The sequence below is a fragment of the Sphaerodactylus townsendi genome, linkage group LG04 (assembly GCF_021028975.2).
Source record: "Sphaerodactylus townsendi isolate TG3544 linkage group LG04, MPM_Stown_v2.3, whole genome shotgun sequence".
In the NCBI taxonomy this organism is placed as follows: Eukaryota; Metazoa; Chordata; class Lepidosauria; order Squamata; family Sphaerodactylidae; genus Sphaerodactylus; species Sphaerodactylus townsendi.
In genome coordinates this window covers 37,072,478-37,095,166 of record NC_059428.1, presented here as the reverse complement: position 1 = coordinate 37,095,166, position 22,689 = coordinate 37,072,478, and the positions used below count along the sequence as shown (strand labels likewise).

General features: G+C 43.8%; 1 long non-coding RNA gene across 1 annotated transcript; it reads left to right on the top strand.

Annotated features, from left to right (window-relative positions):
- Positions 1–17,532: 17,532 nt before the first annotated feature.
- LOC125431875 lies at positions 17,533–17,968 on the top strand. Its single transcript, XR_007244351.1, has 2 exons — positions 17,533–17,571; positions 17,662–17,968. It is a non-coding gene; the product is annotated as an uncharacterized LOC125431875 (long non-coding RNA).
- The last annotated feature ends 4,721 nt before the right edge of the window (positions 17,969–22,689 follow it).

Here is a 22,689-nt window from a genome sequence, read left to right as displayed (position 1 = left end):
TCCCAATCTAGTTTCTGTTTAATTAAAAAATAATAAAATAAATTCAATGCAAATTGGAAGGTTCCTAACCCTCCAGATGCCCCTTACTACTTTGATAAAGGTCCCTCATAGCCATTGTACAGGGCTAATGGGAACGCTCCATACATGGCCTAAGCCAGCAGATCCATTAGTATACAAGAGAGAAGTAGAGAAAGAAAATAGCCTAGCACTCAAGGCTATTTCAATGTGAATTTGAGCTCAGATTAGGAAGATTCACACTGACATGTCTAGAATACATACAATTGAGTATTTTTTTTTCATACAGAGGTTTTCCCACACTTTGGGTGCCAACTTGCAGTAATTTCCTCTGAGTTTCCTCCTGTCCTGGCTTTCCATGTGTTGTCTTCCCAATGTAATCTTGGAAAAAATATTTATTTATCATTATAATGTTTGTGACCTCTCTTCCTCTGCATAATGGGTCCTGGTCTGGAAACATTGTGCTCTATAGTGAGGTGATTTCTACAGAGACACGGAGTGGTTGCTAGGCAACAGGACAGGCATAGGGAGATGAACATCAAGACAGAGGAAAAGTGGATGCCAAAAATGGACATCTTCTGGCATGGAGTATTTGTTCTGCATGTTGAAGGTGTTTCTCCTGCTGTGGCTTTGAAGAAAAGTGTCTACTCAGAGTCTACAGAGAAGGGACATCTCATCAAATATCCAGTGAGATAAGCCAGCAGGTTGTGAGTCAGAGCCCTAGATTAGAGACTTACTTTTCTTTCATCTTGACTTTTGGAATGCTCAGTATATTTTATTAGTCACGCTGTTTTGTTCAAAACTCCCAGTTCTTATGGGGTGGTAAGAGAAGTCAAGTCACAGCTGACTTAGGGCGACCCTGTAGGATTTTCAAGGAAATACATGTTCAGACTTTTTTTGCCATTGCCTGCCTCCACATAGACTGAGAAATTTCTGAGAGAACTGTAACTGGCCCAAGATCACTCAGCTGGCTTTATGTGGAGGAGTGGGGAATTGAACCTCGCTCTCCAGATTACAGTCCATTGCTCTTAACCACTACACTACCCCTAGCTCACCCAGTTCTATAGCACATGCTTTTTCAGTCTCTAAAAAAAAGTTGTTTGTTTTCATGCCGTTCAGGTTCTGAATGGAACTTCCAAAATTCTGTGACCACTAGCTCAATCCTTTCAATCTCTAAAGGGTTACACTCAGTGGTGGGATTCAAATAATTTAACAACTGGTTGTATAGAAGCACCATTTTAACAACCAGTTCTGCCGAAGTGGTGCGAACCTGCTGAATCCCACCACTGGCCATCATATATCAATGTTTACTTAAAAGACCTTTGATCCAATTTGATAAATCGTAGGGGGGGGGGGGTGATGAAGAAACTATAGAAGGACAACAAATAGAAAATGAGACTCAGAAAAATCTACTGTAGGCCAGTGCCCAAACTGCAGGAAAACATCCACAGAAAACAGGTGACAAGTTTCAAGGGGAACCAAAATGGCTGGGCATGGGAAGCCTAAGGGGCCTACAAACAGGACCTGAGCAGTTTTTTTGAGTGTCAAATTTCATATTAAAACTTGCTTCTTTGATGAGGGAAAATCAGCACCTGAGCTGTTAGGCAAATGATGCACACATGCAAAAAAAAATTGTTGCAAGTTCTGGATAGTAGCTAGGAGCTGTATAAAACCACCCAAGGATGTATCTGACCAGCCTCTGAGCACACTGCATTAAAGTTTGGAGAGATTTATACATGCTACATAAATCTCTTCTCCTGTGATTGTAAGCGGTACTTTATCTAAACTTTAGCACAGTAGGATAAGGAAGGTTACCCAAATTTGGTTGCATAAACACAGAAATTAATTATCTAATCTCTCAGTACAAAAAAATGACAATTTTTAAAACTACATTTCAAAGCATACTCCAAAAGGGAGACATTGTTTCAATCATGGCACCAGAGAATACAAAGTATTTAGGATGAACTAACTGCTGACGTCTACTGTAACTGTTCTCTGCTCAGTGGGCTCTCCTCACTTTTTCTGTTTAACTATGAAGAGGCAGCCTGAAGCACAGTTTCTCTGCTGAACTCTGCTGGGCCTCTGCTTCTCCTGGGCCAATTAACTCCACCCACCAATAACCTTAAAGGTACAGATCTGATATTCTCTCCCCACAACCTCCCCCTCCGCACACACATGCACAAACTCTCTCTTTCTAAGTATCTCTGCAAGAGAAGAGAAAAGAGAGACTTGTTTTAAAACAGAATCATGCCTGAAATAAAGTTTTAAAAGCCCTCTCAGCCATCAGGGATGGCAGAAGCAGAGAGGAGTAGGGGCGTGGAGCCAAAAAAGATGCCTGTTTGTAGTGTTTCTTGCAAAAATCCTCTTTGTAATTACATTATATCGAAAGATTAATCTCTTGATCTCTCAATATGTGCACTTTAGAGAAGCAGGAAGGAGCCAGCAGCATGGAGAGGGGGGTGAGGGGGAAGGCTCCAGGGCACCTGGCAACTGAGACTATGCAGTGATGAGGCGGTGCTGGTGGAGGAGAGGCTGAACACAGATGTTAGACACAAATGTTCTCCCCCTCCTGAACATATGAGAGATTGATCTGTTGATCTCTTCATCAGGGAAGCAGGAAGGAGCCGACAGCATGAAGACTAGGGGAGAAGGTATACAAAGCGCTGCAAGGGATGGGAAGGCTGGCCACAGGTAGAGAGAAGATATCCTGGTGCAAAGCTGTGTCTACTGGCAAATCTTCCTACTCTGGCAGTGAAACAAGATTTAAATCAGCTATAAGTGGTTTCGCTTGCTTTGAAAAGAGTAACAAGTGAACGTGGGTCTCCAGGAAATACTTCCGTACTGGCCTCCACTACACAGCAAAGACTGGGTGAGTAATCAGCCTTTGATTCCATCTTTCCTCCAGGGAGCAGTTCCTGGAGAACAGGAGAAGTCCCAGCACATTGGAGAAAGGCTAATGTTGTCCCCAATAGGCACAGCCTATTGAGCTGCATAGGTCACTTTCATGGGGGAAGGAAGGGCACCACATTCGACTTGCTGCCCATGCTGCAGAAATACTTTTTAGAGGTGGTGTGGCTGCAGTACAACTACCTCTGCCCTCCAGGATTGACCTAGCCATTTCATTGTTACATATAACAAGGATGATAGTGTTTTGTCTTCAAAAACACAGTTTTGCCCACCACGTACATGATGACAAGGAGGAAATACACACAGTCCTTTCAGAAGAGAAATGCAGACACTCTTGCCATAAAATTAAGTGGGGGGGGGAGTTGTTTTCAAGAACAACAATTTCTTCTTTTGGTTTGCCAGAAGTTCAGATGCTATTTTTCCCCCCAAAAGGAAAATGGAAGATGCATTTGTGAATGAGAGATGGGTACAAGAAAGGGAATTATAGACAGCTGATTTTCCTTCCTGGCTGCCATACAGCTAATTGCTCAGAAACAGCTGGGCCTGATAATAGCATCCTTAATGACCTGGCATAAAACTAGCCATGACAGAAATCACAGTCTTTTAAATCTCTCTTTTTTTAATCTCAGTTTTCTGAAGAATCTAGATTTAATGAGCAGAACAGAATGTTTCCCTCTTAACAAAGAACTTCGCTCTTTTTGTGCCCCAGTCCTAGACTCATTAACATGGAAGGCATTCAGTTCATGGAAACAACTTGCTTCTGAACGAAGAAGTTTAAGATCGCCATAGAGTTGCCAGCCAACCACCAGATGGAGGCTAGAGAGCTCTTGGAATTACAACTGATTTCTAGGCCACAGAAATCAGCTCATTTGCAGAAAGTGGCTGTTTTGGAATTCTACCATACTGAAGCCCCGCCCCTCCCCAAACCTTGCCCTTCCAACCCCAAATGTCCAGGAATGTTCCAGCTTGGGACCTCAGGATTTCTTCAAAGAGGGGTGTCAGGTTTCCCCTGGCCATTGGCATGGGATGCAGGGAGGGGTTAGGATTGCCAGATCAAGGTTGTAAAACTCCTGGGGATTTGGGAGCGGGGAGGACAGGAACCTTAGTGGTTCTGTTACAATGCTACAGAGTCCACCCTCCAACGCATCAATTGTCTCCTTGGGAACTGATCTCTGCCATCTGGAGATGAGCTGTAAATCTAGGGGATCCCCAGGTCCCACCTGAAGGCTGGCATCCCTAGCTTTAGAAAAGATATTTTCCTCATATTGATACAACTACAAACAGGAATCATATCAGCATACTGTGAGATGGGGCAGCTTCTTAAGTCACAGGATTTTTGATAGGGGCCTTTGCAGCCAGTCCCCAATCTGAACTTCTTCCTTGATGCTTGCCTGCCCATGCTCTTTGCCTCCTGCTGTTCACTTGTGGGCACTCTGCTACCTGTGCCCCTGGGTGCCTTTGTAGGTGGTAAAAAGCAGTACTCCTGGAGGTCACAGAAGAAACCCTCTCAGCCACTCACAATACCTAGTGCTGCTGAGAAATTGGCTCTAGTCTTCCCAGGGAATCTGGGGACCTTCAGTTTGACAGGTGAACTAGTTGGGGTCCTTCCCACACCCACTAGTTTTGAAAATAACTAGAATCAGTAAGTGTATGCAAACCTTCAGCTTTCAGAAGCTGCCTTTCCTCTACCTTTTTCCAACCCCCTTAGTTTCACTTTCCCTGTTTCCTTTATGTTTTTTTTATTCCTGGTTTTCTAAAAGCTTTTTAATCTATTCCTACTTATCTTTCTTCTGTAAATTCTTTTTTTTTCATTTCTGTAATTTCTTGTTGAAAAATAAAAAATGCAAAAAAAGAAAGAATACAATATCCAAACATGCTAAGTCTAAAGTAAAAAGTCTGTTTTAGCGTTTGTCTCTTTAGAACAGGGGTCCCCAACATAGTTCCTGTGCACATCATGGCACCTGTTGAAACCTCTTCTGGAGCCAAATGTTTTTGAGAAGTTGGTGGGTTCAGGTCAGGTATGGCTTTTGCTCAGCAGGGATTCTGAAAATGTTGGAGATTTGATGCTTTAGCAGTAGCTTCCCTCACAGCTCAAGGATCTGCACTGTGTTACTGAAGTTAAGATGTGGCAATCATTTTGTGGCAGGCTCTGCCTCCTGTGGCAGCCATATTGTGGCAGTCAATTTGTTCTTGCACTCAGAATTTCAAATGAGCCAGCAGGCTCAAAAATGGCTGAGGACCTCTGCCTTAGAATATGCATGTCTGGAGATAAATCCTTTCCAAAATCACCATTCATTAGTTCAAGAGACAAGCATACAGAATCATCAGTTCAAGAGACAAACACACAGAAAAGGATATGATATAACCATCTTGTTCTTGGGCAGCAAGTCTGAATGCAAAACCTCTATTTGAGCAGCCTTTAGTACCACAGAACTGTCTGAAGATGAGAGTTCTCACCATTCCCAAAGGATGCTAAAGAGTGCCATGCACTCTCAATTTTAGTGCTATTGTAGTCTGTTAATTCCTGATTTTCACTGTACTAGGACGAATCAATGATCCATGTAGTCTAGCAGCCAGCTTTCATGTCACTATAGAAACATCTTCATTCTTTCCTATAAACAGAGACATACACTGCCAGGTATGCCAACATTTGTATATATGTGCATTCTGTCTATCTCACAAACACATACTGTAACCACAAATAGAAATGCATACAGTTCATGCCTTTTCCCTTTCCGATTTCGACAGATTGTGTTTTTAAAAATAGGCTGGCATTTTGACTGAATCAACCTCCACTGGTGAAGAAATATTGACACTATTATCAATTCATTACTGAGAGTGTTTCCTGAAAACATAATATATTGCTCAGAACAAGTTCCATCTATAAACTTTCTGATCACAGCATACAATTAAAAATGTGTCACTATGCACAGCCCAACTGATAGTCATCTAGGAAAAGACATCAGTCTTACCTAAGTTGTAATTTGTTGTTTCCTTGGGCTATGTTCTTTGTTTAATCTCTAGGTCCGCTATTCATCACAGGATCTAGAGTTGTTACAGATTTTCATGACACCTCTGGCTTAACTCAAAAGTTCAAATTTCTTACATGGTTTCACTCAGGAAATCAGCATTGTATTTCTTTTTCTTTACCGTATTAATGACATTTGATGAATTAAAGTGCATGTCTGCTTTTCTAACAGTAGTGTAAAATGGTATAATAATAGCACTGTAGTGCCAGAATTGCAAAATAAAGGAAACCAAACAAAATAGGAAAATATTCCAAAGAAACTATGTTATGAAAATAGTCATCACAACTGTGGATGATATTCAAAGAAATGGAATGGAACATTGGGGGCTAACTTGTCATTATTTCTAGCAGATAAGTTAATTGTTTTGCCAAACTTTAGTTGCTAATACAAAGAATACAGGGATGTTCAATGATTATTTTTAGCATGTGAGTGCTAACAGTTTACATTTTAGAAGGAATCAAAAATGTAATAAATATATCCCCATTGAAATTTTCATGAGCATTGCAGAACACACTATACAAGCCATCCTGCTATATCAGCTGTTTATATTATGATGGTCCTCCTCACAATCAGAACACACAAATGCAAAATGTTATACTTCTAGACAGTATTTATTTACATTACCTACTTCAATGATACTGCTTATATATCCAGTTTGGCTCCAAATAGTATCATACCAAGAGAAAAGAATATAGACATATATAGCTGCATGAACAATCCAGAATTAACAATTTTTAATCTTAATCAGCTGTGAAAAATTTGGCAACTGCCAATATAATATTAAAATCCATCCCTGGTTTAAAAAAAATGCTCAAATTATCCAATTCAAACCTAGAGTCATGGATAAACAGTTTCATCCATATATCTTTTGCCACACTGAACAGGACATGGCTGAATACAGAATGCTGAAGTATCTCTATTTGACCAGACAAACACACTCGCCCAGAATATGGCAACTTTTTAAAATGATCCAATAGCTCCCCTGACAAAATGGCATTCAATCAAGCCAAAATAAATAATTGTGCATAGCATGGGACTATCGGGAAGTCAAAGTATGTTGGAAGATACTGTGGTAGCAATAAACTCCCTCAGCCCCCATGGACTGCTGTATGCAGCTCCATGAGTTGTGCCTACATTTTTGCTGGTGTAGTTTTGCACTGGCAAAGGTGGACTTTCCAGTGCCAAAAGGGCTCAGGGAACTGACTAATGACAGCTCCACCCCCGGGCAAGTCCTCTTTGGCACCAGTGTGAGCTGCTTCACCAGATGTGCACCGTACTGCACTGATGTCCACTGCACTGCCAGTGCAAGTAGAAATTATGCTGGAACCAGGGTCACACTACATCCTCAACTCTTTTAACCAATCCCCTTGTGCTGTTAGTTGCTCTGATGTTATTGAGAATAGAATATTAACCCAGTATTTAAAGACTGCAGCCCAGACCCAAGCTTCAAGGGATCTAAAGCCCAATTCTGCAGGCAGAGAAAATCTGGCAATACAATTTTATGAAGAAAACAGTTCAGAAGAAAATAGTTCAGAAGGGACTCTTCAATCCATAAAGGTGCACCGCACATGAATTGTAATCCTATTTTAATGTTAAATACAATGATAGCAGGTGAAATGTATTGACCAGCTTTGGATTTTTGTAATGGATTATTGCCTCCATAACTATGGTTTTCTATTTGATTGAATATCTGAGCTAAACTGTGACTCCCTCTGGCACCATTGAGTTATCAGATCAAGTTTTTCATAGATCTTAGCAAGCGACTGGCCAAGTAATGCTGTTGCCTTAGCTAGTTAATCCAAAATTTCTGCCCTATTTGGCTTGGATCTCTCATTTCCCAGTGAAGGAATTTGGAAAAGATCAATAAAATTAGATGATTCCTTCAGACCCTCATCTAATTGTGAGTGTTGTGGATTAAGGATTAAAGACAGCCCTGACTCCTCAGACAAGCACTGATATCAATTTGTCTGCTTGGTAGGATACTTGAGTCCCTCTGAAGAAAAGTCTTCCATTTTACTTTGTTTAGTGGAATGGGTAGGAACATTTTTAAATTGATAGCCCCGTTTCTTGCCCATTGTCTATATTAATTTTAAGTTTTCAGTTCACTCAATAAAAACAGATTAAAATTGTTACAACACACAGCTAGCATTAAACTCCTAATTCATCATATTACAACTACATAAATACTAGCGGCTGAGTAGTTTTAGTACACAGCTGGGCCTTGCTACCCAGGCCGACTACGCCCCAACTATTTTTTTCTCTTCCCTTTCCTGTTGCTCAAACCAAATCAAATTAAAAATTTAAAAAACTGAAATAAAATAAAATACTGTCTGTTATGGGTTTTCTAGGCTCTGTGGCCGTTGTCTGTTACCTTTATTGCCTAATGATTTGCCCGCATCTACGGCTGGTATCTTCAGAAGCATGAAATGGTAAGAGGTATTTCTCTCTGTGCCACAGTGTGGAAATTAATTATTTAAAATAAAAATGTAAACATTGCTACTCACAAGGAATAAAATTAATAAAAAAGAATGTGGACAAAAGGGCAGCAGCAGCACACCCCACCCCCATCACCCCCATGTCAACCCGCCAGCCCAGACAGTAATAGCAAAAGCTAGCTTTGGTGTTTCAAGGGTGGGAGGGCAGAGGCTGTTCAAGCCAACCAAAGTCAGCTGCTTTCAAAACAGGAACTAAAACCAGGCAACAAAAATCTTAAAAGAATATCCAAAAGAAACAGAGGGGGAAAACAGAGGGGAAAGAGGGGATGTCATGCCCCCATAGAGCCTTTGGTTATTCCCATTTAAAATTTAGTTTCCCCATAGTCAGTATGGTTTTGCTTTATTGTTAAGTCTTCCATGGGAGGGTATTTTAGTTAGTCCGTGCCCCTTTAAGATATTTCCCAGTAGGCAATTTCCTTTCCTTACCAGCAACCCTCTGTTAGTTTAGTTTAGTCAGTCAGTCTCAATGAGGTACTAAGGGAAGCTGGAGTCTGTTAATATTCCTGACGTCCATAATATCTATATGGTGGTTTAAAGAGAAGTCCATATGTTTATATGGTGGTCCAAAAGAGAGTAAGCCAAGTTTATCAGCAGTTAGAGCAAAGACCAAGGCTTCAGAGCTGTAAGGAAGCCAGGGACAGTGAACTATCTGAAAGCAGCCAGAAAAGGACAAAGTCTGCAGCTTCCAACAAACTGAAGACAAGCAGGTACTCTGATGGTCAGACCCAGGGGAGGAGTTAGGGTCTTGTTTCTCTCTGTTAATAAAGCCATTATAAGAACTGTTGATACTGGCTTGTGTCTCCCCCTTTCTGTCCCAGCTGAGAACAGGGCACCTCCAGCAGAGTCACTGGGGGGAGGGGGGGCAGAACAGGGGGAAAAAGATAGACATAAACCTAAACATTAAGGATTAAAACAAAACTCCTCAGAGCAGCAACTACATATGACTGGAACACCATCCAGCCCAACTGGAAGCCTCCTCTAGTCAATACCTTTTTAAAAAGGTCATGACACTTTACAAAGGTCATGACACTTTACAAATACATGCTGGTGATTCCTGTTTGGGTCACATCCTTATGAATGAGAAGTAGGTTTGTAGGCTTCTATCAGTCAAGTCATTTGTAGATTTACATCAGCCCTCATAGGTTGGACCACTAGTTCATATAAGCCAAAGACCTTACAGATTCAATCCAAATGGACCGTCTTGCTGCCTGCTGCTGTAAGCTATCAGAAAATGGATCACATACTCAAACTTTCCACGAGTTTCCTGTTTTTATAGAAGATGCTCTCAGATTCTATATCTCTGGTTATGAAGGTCTGGTAGCAGCTGTGGGGAATCTAAAATATTTATTTCACTGTAGAGTCATTCTCCATTTTGCCTGAAGCACTAAGCATGGTCCCTGTGCACCATACTCAGGAGAGTAAATAACGACAGGAATCGAGAAGATGATATGTCAACAGTGTTAAGGCCATGAATGGATGTAAAAGAACTTGGATTTCCCATCCCAATGTGTAAATGTCCAGTAAAAACTCTCAGCTCTGTGCTTTTGTTTTGTAAAGAACATCCATTTAAACTGAAGATATTAAAACAAGAAAACAAGAGAAAGTGGAAACCCTCCCTTTCTTCCAAAGTAAACAATATATCTTTTTTCACAAGAAGTCAGGCACAGAGTGTGGACTTTTCCCATTACCAAGGTGTCTCAGCGCTCACTCTGAGTCTGCATAGCAGGGAGCTGTCAGGAACCAGTCAGAGTGTCCTTTGCCACACATTTAATCTCATGAGTTGTAGGGCATCCTAGCTGTGGAGGCTGACTAAGGGCATGATAAATCACCTCCCTCCCCAAGACCCAATCACAGCTCTCCTAGCCTTATAAAAAGCCCAGTTCCCTGCCAGGCAGACTTAGAGTGAGCGCTGATGCACCTTGGTGGTGGGAAAAGCACAGAGATGGCACTTAGCACTACTGGGAATACACTTTGTGCCAACACCCAACAGAGAGAGCAAAGTTCACACTCTGTGGCTGACTTCTCTCAGTTCTGAACCCAAACAGGTGGCCCATTTCTTCAGACAGGACCCAAAGGGGCAGCCACACAGGGGACTATTTCCCTAACCTCTTTCCTCCTTCCCCTCATCTGTCACTGGTAGGTGTCCTGGAAACATCTATTCCCACACCCAAACCTCACACCCAGCAGGGGTGTCAGAAACTCCAACTCCATCCCTCCCCCCCAATACACACACAGCGCATCGTCTCTGCACACAAGGGGATTTGGTTCATGGGGATTAGGTTGGAACGCTTGCTGCAGGAGGGACCCAAGCTTTCAGCTATACATGGGATTGGTAGCTCAAGCTCCCCATCACAAACATTATTGTGGGGGTCAGAGCTGAGTGGATTGGATCTTCAAACTCTTTCAGGAGCAGACATCCATGGAGCAGATGCCAAGGCTGACCCATCTTTGCTATTGGTTTGAGCATGAGCACCAGACAGGTGTGGGTGTTTTGGATAATGTGGGTCTTTGCAGGAAGGGGCGGTGACTGCAGAGCCCATGAAGCTGCAAAGTGGACACTTTGGTGACCCCAGCGGAACCTGTAACAATCCACCAAGAAACTCTTGACTTCTTGTTGCAGATTCATGTATCTGTGTTTTCTCGATCCACAGGTAGAAATCCAACAGGGAGAGCTGCAGCTCCAAACACTGACCGCCCTGGGCCTCACTTGTGTCCTGCCTGCTGAACAAGCCTGCCTTCAGAAGGCATCAACTGCATACACCTTACTGCCTCTCTTGGCTCTCCACCCCATTTGGAAGATGTGCCAGGAGAGTTACAACCATTTTCCCTGAGGTCACATGGAGGTAGATCATGGTTTTCTCAGTTCCCTTGCCCATGAAGCCCTCCAACAAATTGTCTTCTTTGGTTGCCACAGTGTCTTTGTCTGTATGTCTTTGGGTGTCACCTGAGAGGGTGGGGAGGTTGACTTGCACTGAAGATTCTGCAATCTACTGGTGAAGTAGATGGCATTCATCCTGCCAGAAATCATCATAAAACTGTTTCAACACACCAAGAGGTCCTATGTTTTTGGCCCTGAACAGTGTGCTTCCAGTTGATGCCACACACAATGCATAGAGGGCCTGCAGGGTGTGGAGAGTGCTCTTTGAAAAATCAGCTGGGTTCCTGGGACTGGGGCCACTTCGCTGAGAAAACAACAAATGCATATTGAGAGGCTGCTTAGGGACTTGTCAGAAGTTCTTTGAGCCTCCATATAATGCTCCACACTGGTGGTTCTCCCTCCTGCTTTACTGCCATTGGGTTAGCATGGGGATACTTTTGGCAGTGTGGCCATCCTGATGGAAGGCATGGCTACTGGTGAGTGGAGGACACACACCATTGCATGCTGCTCATGAAATCTTCCCCTTCTGAACTGCGGGCACCTGCTGCTCTGTGAGGGCAAGAGGCTGGCTTGGTGTCTTCATGAGGGGATTCTGGGGTTTGTGCCAACACTGGCAGGTGCCCAGGAACTTCTCGTGGCCATTTAAGAGGCTGCCTCTGATAGCAAACCAGCACCTTTGGCCACATCCCTTTACTTTCCTGGGCTCAGACTAAGTTTGCCAACTTCCAGGTGGTAACTGGAGATATCCTGGGATTAAATTGATCTCCAGCTGACAGAGATCCATTCAGCTGAAGAAAACGGCCACTTCAGAAGATAGATTCTATGGGATTACAGCCCAAAAGGAGAGGGTCAATCTAGAAATGTAATGAATAAATAAATAAATAAATTGAGGTCCCTTCCCTCCCCAAATTCTGTCCTCTGCAGGCTCCACCCCCAAAATCTCAAGATATTTCCTAAACTGGAGCTGGCAACTCTAGCTTTGATGGGCACTTGCCAGGTGGCCCCTAACTGGTTTGGCAATCCTGTCTATCACAGTCTCTCTGTCTTGCCACAACACTTCCAAGGAATGCTGTGGCATGGTTACTGAAAACATTTTCATGGTTGTGGCCACCCACAGTAAAAAACAGAGATCCCCCCCCCCCCAGTCAGCCACTGCAAAATGAAATCCTACAGGGAGTGGGCTCGTGGTACCAAAGTGATGCCTGGCCAGTTGCTCCAGCACAGATGCTTCTCAGAATTAGTCTGCCTTGCAGCATTTATAGTGCTGGACTGTTGTCGGTGTGGCTGAAGTTCAAATCCCACTTGGTTACGAAGCTTATTAGGTGACCTTGGTCACTCTCAGCCTAATCTACCTCACTGTTCGAGGTGAGCACAAAAGAGGTGGCATGTACGTAACTTTGAGCATCTTTGAAGAAGTATGGAATAAACATGTATGGACGGACAGAAAACCTTGAAAGACAGGAACAAAATATATTTCATCTTATTGTCTAATAATGAACTCAGTAATGTGGAGCCTATGAATATGGCAGGGAAATGCACCGACCTACAGACATGATAGAGTTTTACATATTTTACAAAAGCCCGAGGTACGTATAGAAATATTTATTTGCGTTAAAAAAGAACCTACCCCAAGGGACTAACAAGGACCAACCATGGTCATTCCCCACAAGATGAAGTTGAGTTCTAAAACTTAAAAAGGAGAACAAAAAGGGGAGGAGAAATTCACAACATAAATCAACAACTTATAGCACCATCCCATGTTCTGGTCTAACATACTCTATCGTGCAGCACAGAGAGGGTGAGCCATCTCCCTATATTGTACTGTTCATGTTTAGGAGCAGCACTAGAAGAGCTCCATTTCAAGGACAGGCTGAAAGAAGCTTTGCATCTAGCCCTAGAGCTCAGCAGTCTCATATGACTGGTTGGAGAATTTCATTTAAAAAAGAAAAGAAAAAAAACTCGTCTGTGATTTTTTCCAGTGGCAACAAAGAACTTGAATTCCAAAGACTTCCCAAGAAAATTAAACAAGCATTCTTTATTTACAAGAAAAAAGCAATCTCAGATGCACCCACATAGAGGGAATGCATTTAGAGCCATTAGCTATGTAATTGCTTGCTTGCGGAAATATGTCCTTAAGCCAGCCTGCCTGAAGTCATAGAGGTATGACCATGTCACAGCCAAAAATGAGCACCAAATATCTCACCATCAACCCTAACAACAACTGCATTTGTGTATTAACTTGAGAGTGTCCCACAGTGTTCAATGGGACATATTCCTAGTAAAACAGCCGTAAGATTATAACCTTTAATACTTTTTTCACCGAATCAAACAACAGTACAGTCCTTAGCAGAGTTCTTAAAACTCATTGACTTCAATGAACTTATAATGGTTCATCTTTGCTTAGGATGAAACTGCAAATGTCTTTCTATAGGACTGCTTACTGTGAATGGTCAAAAACCTGGCAATCTAATGGGGAAAAAATAATGGAAACATACTTTAGGAGAGACTACACATCATTCTAACAGGACATGCTGTAATGGCATATGGTCCCAAATTCTATACTATTACAAATGTGCTTAGAGAAACTCAGACTACAAAACCTAAACGTTTGGAGAACCACACAGAGGCAGGCAATGGCAAACCATCTCTGAACATCTCTTGCCTTGAAAACCTTACAGGTGGTGGAGAGCTTCAGCAGGTTCACACCACTTCGGCAGAACCAGTTGTTAAAATGGTGCTTGTAAACAAACAGTTGTTAAATTATTTAAATCCCACTACTGCTTACAGGGTCATCATAAGTCAGCTGTGACTTGATGACATGCGAGCAAGCACTCTCTCTCTCTCTCTCTCTCTCTCTCTCACACACACACACACAGGTCCTCATGCCATTCTCATCGTCATTTATATCCATATCACTTGTCTCCTGGATGTGGCTACATTAGCATGCCACCTTCCCCCTATTTCACCAAGCACTAAATGACTAAATGTTGTGATAAATAGTGTCACAAGTAAAAGCTGCAGTAGATGGAGTACATTACCACAATGAGGCCATTTCCAGCATCTTCTGGATGAGGAGTCAGATTCAGACTAAATTTTCCATCAACAAAATAGAACTTCCTTGTTTCCCCCTTCGCACTGTGGTTCACTGATCTCCATGTAATAGCTAATGGGGAGAGATCCTGAAGAAGAATGTGAGGAGGTGCTGTGACAGAAAAGGGAAACTGGAGGAAACTGCCCCTGCCTGGTGGAACACTCTTCCTCCATCTGTCCAGGCCCTGCGGGATCTTGGTGAGTTCTGCAGGGCCTGTAAGACCGAGTTGTTCTGCCGGGCTTTTGGGGGAACTGGCCGCTGATTGGTGCGCCCCCCCCCCCCCGTCTTGGTTGTCCTGCCTACATCTTGGGGCTTTTATCATCTATGCAACCCACCATTCTTCCCTCTGGGGAGGGTTTTTATTGAAATTTTAATGTCGGACGCCAGGAAGCTGTATGTAATGTTGTATTTATTGGGGTTTTAGTGATTTTAGGACACATGGAGCCTATTATTTATTTATAATTTTATTCTATTTGTGCTCTATTTGTCTGTTTACTTTGTTGTTCACCGCCCAGAGCCCCTTGGGGAAGGGTGGTATAAATTTAACAATAAATAAACAAAAATTTAGTCTGGATCCAACCTGATCTTTTTAATGTGTGCTCTAACTCTCAGTAACACAATGGCTGACCCAAGTGCACCATAAAATCTGTGACCATCAGCTAATCTGTTGTGGGTTAGTGAATGAATTAAACAACAGTCAATTTACAGCAAAGATAAGCATTTCTTACATTGTTGGGTCAATGAGTGAAACCCATGCAAATGGAAAACTGTCAGTTTAAATTCTGAAATTGGATATTTTTACAACTGTTAACATCAGGAGCTAAATAGATAGTAAGGGGGATCTGGACACCTCTCAGGCTTCAATGAAACAAGTCCCATTTAAAGATGAAGAAGGGTTCTCTTCCTCCCCCTTTTCTTGAACAACATTTTACAATTGCAAATCATATGCATACTTTCTCAGAAACACGCCATATTGTCTATTCAGTGGGAGGCAGACAATGAGATAGATGAGCCAAATGGTCTGATCTGGCCATGTCAGTAATAAAACAGAGAGAGAGAGAGAGCGAGGCAAACATATAGGAGGAATACTGCAGTGAAAAGAGAGAAGCAAAGAAAAGAGAAGAACAACAAAGGAGGGAGGAAGTAAGGAACGCAAAAGCCACTGAGACTTTATTAACAGGCATCCAATGTTTTCGCATCAGGCAGTTCAGGGCAATACCACAGAGCAGGTCTGGAAATGAGAAGCACAACAGAACAAACAGGAAGCACCTAAGGCTACAGGGGCATGGATGACACATTCCCCCATAGACTTGAAGAGTTTGCAAGATTTGTGCACTCTTTACACCAGCAAGCCAATTCATGACACTTTGGAGATACTTCTGTCAATCATCGCAACCATTCTCATGTTCAGGCACTTCTGAAATCTGGCTATGGGAACTCAGTCTGCACATCCCTGTTGCTCCTTGACTCTCCACAACTGACAGGAGTCCATCGAGGAAAGAAAGAAAGAATCAGCAGCTTCTTTGGCTTCCCCGCTATAAAAAGACACAGTTGATGAACTTGAGTATTTCAGATCCAAAGCAGTTAATGGCGACAGAGGGGGATCAAAGTTAGGGAGAGACAAAGGAAGATGTGAAAGCTATTCAAGCAGCTAGGTTATAAAATAGGGTAATTATGCAGTCATTCTGGGCAAGGCAGCCAAACTTACTTGGCACACCCTTTGTGTTGATCAGAAACTGAATAAGAAAGCAACTGAGTTCGCCCTTCATTTGGATTGACTCTTTCTTTTCCTGCCTAATAGTACATTCCTGATTTGACAAAAGGCTTTCATTTTTCTCCTCTATACAGAACTTACTGACTATATTATCCAACATGCATACAAAGTGTTCTATCAAATAGAGTATCAGATACAACCACAAGCAACGGGGACAGTTGCACAATAGCCACACTTTTCCACAAACACTTTATGTCCATAATACAAGGATACAATCTGGAATCATGCCAAGTGATATTTCATTTGGTTCCAGTAGTATAGGGACGTACAAAATGTCATTTGACAGTTTTTGGGGCGTGGTTTAGGGGTCACGGGAAGGCGGGACTTCCTGTGGCAGAAGGTTGGACATCCGGGGTCACCAGGAGGGACATCCGGTGGCAGAAGGCGGAACTTCCGGGTGCTTTTGCCAGGGGTGGGTGGTGCTTGTGTAGGACACATGTGGTCTGAACACCCAGGCATGCCAGGGCAAGTCAGGGCCCAGACATGCCCTTTCAGGGGTTAGGGTGACCAGTGCATCATTTGTGTGGGCGTGTGTGTACGTGTAGGCGTGGTGATTTTGATTGGAGGGGTGGCACACAATGCATCAAACAAAACAGCTTGGTGCAGAGAGCGCTTCTATGCCGTCTCCAGACACGCCCCGTGCACGAGGGCATGGTGAACCACGCCCCCGGTTCTTAAATATGGGGAAGAGAAAGAAGTGGGAGCATTTGTTCTGTTATTGTTGGTTAGGGTCCATCACGGAAAACATGCCAGTGTGTGAAAAACCGATGGCTGATACAATTGAAGCGGATGGGGTGGCCACTGAAGGAGAAATTTACAAAGCAGCCCAACCTAATGACACAGCAGCTGTGCCAGACCCTGAAGAAGAACCCGTTTACATGGAGATGGCCCAGCTCCAAGCACGGCAAGGCCGACCACACGGAAGACTGCAGACCCCGTGTATTGGACCCTTGCTAAAGAAGGTAATCATTCTGGAGGGCTGGTGGGTTAGGGGTTTTTAAATATGTAACGGGGCACTGGGTGATGAAAAACAAAACCCAGGATCTTTAACATGGCACGCATTTTGGGAGGGTATCTCATGGCGACACTTGCCTGTAGTGTATGCAATGTGGAAACTTGAATCCCAAACTGCTGTTCCTATTGCTACCTGCATATGTGTATATCATAAGGAATACAGGGGCAGCTGAAAGTGATGGCGATGATGATGATGATGACACAAGGCTGCTTCTGGTCATGGCTTGGAGCATGAGAGACTTCTGCAGAGAAAGAAGGAGTTAGGCCGTGCTTGCCCCCCACCGGCATGCCAACACCCCAGAAGTGCAGGGTGAGCCGCTTCTGAGTCTGGCAAGTATCTTTATTGTGTGGAGGAGTTATTTCCCGATGTATGTATGCAAAACGATAAAAGGCCAAGATGTATTAAGTGAATAGCTTGAACTGACTGCATGTTAATGTTTTGTTTTGTTTTAACATAGATCTGGAATGAGCCAGTGGACCTTGCATTACTGGCCAGACAAGTTCCAGGAGAATTGGACCCTGAGTGTTGTTACCGGTGTGGCATGGTTCATATGTTCAAGCTCACGAGCCCTGTGTGACGCGGTGTCAGCGATTGTCAGGTGGGGGCTCTAGGACTGTGAAAGGCCCACCCCTGGGAAGAAAGAAAAAGATGGCCGGGCGGGGCAGGGAAACCAAAGAGGGGTTTGGGGAAGGGGCATGTGAAGCTTTACAGTTGTATAAAAATGCTCTGAATAAAGAAAAAAGTATTCATTGCTGTGAAGAAAACAGGGTGTGTGGAATGTCTCTTCCTCAAGAGGGTATCTTGGAATCTGTTTATTTCAACCCTGGGGAAGTAGGGAGTCCTAGGAGGGGCTGGGAGGCTCTTTACAGGCAGTGACTCGTTAGGAAGGGATATAAGCAAAGGAAATAGAAAGAGATGTGGCAGAATGGCTGAAGCTGACCCCAAAAGGCAACTTATGCCCGTGCACCTAAACCGGCCAGGATACATTTTAAAAGGAACAGGAGGGTTATCCACTTGAAGACATCGATGAGCAATGGCAGGCAGAATTTGTTGGGCAATGCAAAAAAATATTCCAAGTGCACAATCACGTGGAGCTACAAATACATTTTAACCGTAATAGACATTCTGTCAAAATATGCGTGGGCAGTCCCGCTTAAAGATAAGACCGCGGGAGAGGTGGCGGGGCTTTCCAAAACTATATATTTGCAGAAGGGGCGCCAGCCCTCAAAAGTTGCAGACTGATGAGGGGAAAGAATTTTTAAATAAAAAAGTGACAGCTGTGCTGCAGCAATACGGCGTACAACATTTTACAACCAGAAACGAGGTAAAAGCGGCGGTTATTGAAAGGTTTAACAGAACTCTGTAAGAAATCAGCTGGATAGCTGGCGTTATTTTACGGCCAAGAACACCTTCAAATTTATTAATGTGCTGAAAGAATTCTTAAAAAGTTATAACCACAGTTTTCACAGGACCATTCAGGCCCGGCCTGTAGATGTCGACCCGTCTAATTCATTAGCTGTATGGAGGAGAGTTTATGGTTCACAGACTTTTCAAAAGCAACCAGGCTGTACCTTTAAGAAAGGGGAGCGCGTGAGAGTGTCTAGAGCAAAAGAGAGGTTTGAGAAGGGTTATGAACAGACTTTCACAGATGAAATTTTTATTATAGACAGCGTTGCCGACCGGGGAGCCAGGCCTATGTACAGGTTGGTAGACTTTCAGGGAGATGTTATTCTAGGTGGATTTTATCCAGAAGAGCTCCAGAAAGTTATTAACTGGGAAGACCGTGTATACAGGATTGAGAAGGTTATAAAAAGCAAGACCGAGAAGAAAAAGAAGTTTTTCTACGTGAAGTGGAAGGGGTGGCCTGCTAAATTTAACAGCTGGGTGGCAGCCAAAAACGTGACGGAGATAAATGGAGGAGGGGTTTTACATGACGCTGCCTAGCAACGCGTCCATGGACCTGTTTCCGGAAAATACATCATCGTCTTTCACCGTGCGCCTTTCTAAACCACTGGATTTACACGGACCATGGGAAGCAGGACTTGTTGAAATCCAGTACCCGCACACCTGGTACAGAATTACTAACCCGGCGAGCTTTGCGATTTCTGAGGACTATAAGCCTGGGCGGGAGTTTACCTTGAGAGAGGGTTATTATTATACAGTCGCGGAAATAACAGATCATATGAACACCCTTGTCAGACGAGATGCAAATCCCCCTCTGAGCATTAGTTTTTATTATGACCCTACACACGCTATGCTACGGTTTAATGGCCCAAGGATGTACAAGGTTATGATGAGCGAAGAGTTGGCATTAATCATGGGGCTCCCAATCGAAAAGGGCGTTAATAAAGCCAGCAACTGTTGTGACATATCCGGCGGCTTTAACGCGCTGTATGTCTATACAGATATCACGGAGTATCAGATGGTGGGGGACACAGCAGCGCCGCTCCTGCGCTGCGTACCGATACGGGGAAACTTTCACGACTTTGTCACAATCACGTACGACAAGCCACACTACGTTCCTGTAAATAGGCAGCACATAGAGACCATTACCATAGAAGTAAAGAGTGACCAGAACCGTCTTGTACCATTTAAATACGGGAAACTTCTGGTGCGGTTGCATTTCAGACCCCGGAAGAGATGGTGACTGTGAAAGAGTACGGGAACCCCGGCATGTTTAGGAGATATTATCAATCGCAGGCCGGCCGGGGGCTCCCGGGGTTTCAGGGTGCCCCTGTTATGTATATATAGAGGAAGGTATAGGTGGACTTTTTCAGTAGGCTTTTTTAGCATGGCTGTTCCGACTTTTTTAAAAAAAAGAATTGGAGGTTGCTAAAGCGCGCATTTAAAACAGCAGCCATAAAACATAAGCGAGATGTGGTTTTCTCGGAAGTAAGCCCGCGGCATTATGAACAAGTTTACCCCCCCCAAGAAGAGGGTCTGGCATTCTCTATCTTAAAAGAAGGCCGGGGACCTTAAAGAAAAAAAAGGTCTCACGATCGTCAAGGACCCCAGGGGACTGTAAAAGGAGCACGCGCCGATGGCTCTAGGAAGCAGAGAAGCTTCGAGCAAGGCCAGAGTAAAGGAGACCAGGAAGAAGCCCAAAGAAGAAGGGTGAAAGAAGAAAAAAGTCCAGCCAGCACTCAAAGACGTGTTCTAAATAATCATGGCGTTTGTTCATTGTAACTCTGAAGAATGTACCAAGTCAGAACTGGACCTGTTTCAACTTGCCCCAACACAGACGAGCATAGAGAAAAGTTTGTATATTGAAGTTCCGCCCCTCTCAGCCCTTTCTGATTTGGCACCTCTAGAATTTTTTATCCCAGGAAACGGTGAAAGATTATCCTAGACCCTGAATGATACCCTATTACACCTCACCTGCAAGATTGTCAGACCTGATGGGACAAACATCCCCAACGACACCAGAGTGACGTTCGTGAACTATCCAATAGCGACAATGTTCAGCCAGCTAGATATCACGCTAGGGGACACCTTGGTCAGCCAGAGTAACAACTGTTACCCTTACAGAGCTTTAATAGAATTGATTTTGAATTACAGCAAGGAAACCCTAGCCACTAGATTTTCTACAGGAGCCTTTTAAGGGATACCGCTTGACGACATCATGAATCAAACGCGGCTCTGGATGAGGTCAAAATCAGGGTTTTGTAACAAGGGCCAGCTGACTACTTCGCGGGGAGTAGGAAAGTGGGAGCTGGTTGGGCACCCTCCATAGCCTTGGATCTATTTTTCCAGCCCGACTTATGATAAGCGGAGGTTGATCTGAAAAAATTAAATTAACCCGTGCCAAAGATGCATTCTGCCTTTTAACCAATGACCCCGCCGCCGGTTTCAAGGTAAAGATTTTGACGGCTTCCCTTTTTGTGAAAAGAGTGAGGGAGTAAGAAGCCCAGGAATCGCCTGCTTTACCGCAGCTGAAGCTCTCACGAACCTCTACTGCCAAATACCCCGTGGATAGGGTGAGCATGAAGGTGTTCAGCATAGCAGCAGGGACGCGTGTGAGCAACCTGGACAACTTATTTCTGGGTCAGCTTCCAAAATTGCTGGTCTTGGCTCTCGTGGACAATGATTCTTTTAAGCGGGGGATTACATAAAAAACCCCTTTAACTTTAAGCACTACAACGTTAATTTTGTCGCGCTCTATGTTGACGGGGAACAAACACCCCTGAAACCTCATCAACCTGACTATGAAGCAGAAAATTACGCACGGGAGTATATGAGTTTGGTGCAGGCAGGCGGGAAGCATTTGCAGGACAGACCCTTCCTGATGAGCTGTGAAGAGTTTGGGCGAGGATACGCTCTTTATGGTTTCAACCTGACACCTGATCAAGAGTGCGGAGACCATTACTCTCTGATCAAAACGGGGAACCTGAGAGCTGAAATCCGCTTTGCAAACCCGTTGCCCGACACTGTCAACCTGGTTGTGTATGCTGCGTTTGATTCTGTGATAGAAATCAATCAAAACCGCAACGTGCTGTTTGACCCGCGGCGTAGAATGGATGCTATTACGCTTCTCGGCGGGCATTGTTAAACAACGGCGTGACCAGAAAAAGTTTCTTAGGAGTTTTCGCCAGCGATCAACTGCCGACTAAAAAAAAAGTGAAGCTCAGAAGGCGGCGTGTCTAAGTGAGTGAACACAGTCCTCCAAGTCTCCCGGTGAGCACTGGCTGTTATTCACGCTTCCTGATCATGATGATGCGTGCAGGGTGCACGGCTCTTATGGCAACCCTCCTTACAGTCTACTCTACCCCCAAGCCGTGATGGATTTTTTAAAGAAAAACTCTAAGGATATCTATTTTCACCAGAAGAAACTCCAGGGACCCACGTCGACTACTTGCGGACATCACTGCCTGTTCTTCCTGTACAATCGCTGCAAGGGTGTGCCATTTGATATGATTGTGAAGACGTATTCAGCAAATCTTGTGCAAAATGACAGAATGGTCAGGGCTTTTGTGAACAAAATCGGCAGGGGATCAAAAACTTTACAGACCAGATTAAGACCTGTGCAATCCTGTGTTTCCTGTGCACCCTAATAAAACCCTCTTTGAAAAATAAAAACGCTATCACGAGCCTTATTTGTAAAATAAGAGACGGGACACAGTACCAATTTTAAAAACAAAAATTTATTCTTCCGTTAACCATTTTCCAAGGGTTAGCCCTGCTTTCCTTTTAGAAAGGGCCAAAGAGTGTCGTCTTCTTTTCTTGGAAGATAGGGCCAGGCGTTTTCTTGGCAGAGGGTGGCGGCGAAGAGCTTTTCAAATCTTCTAGCAGCTTTCTAGTTGCTTTGCTGCCGCTACAGATGAGGGTGTGTTTTAGTTCTGCTTAGCGCACCCGATGAACATCGTCGTAGCCTTTAGGGGCGGGCAGAAGTCGAGGTGATGTGTTTGTGTAGCGGCTTCACGGTAGGGGTCCAATATATGGGTCCGGGTACGGGCTTTCCTTTGTAAATGAATGTCCCCTTTTCATC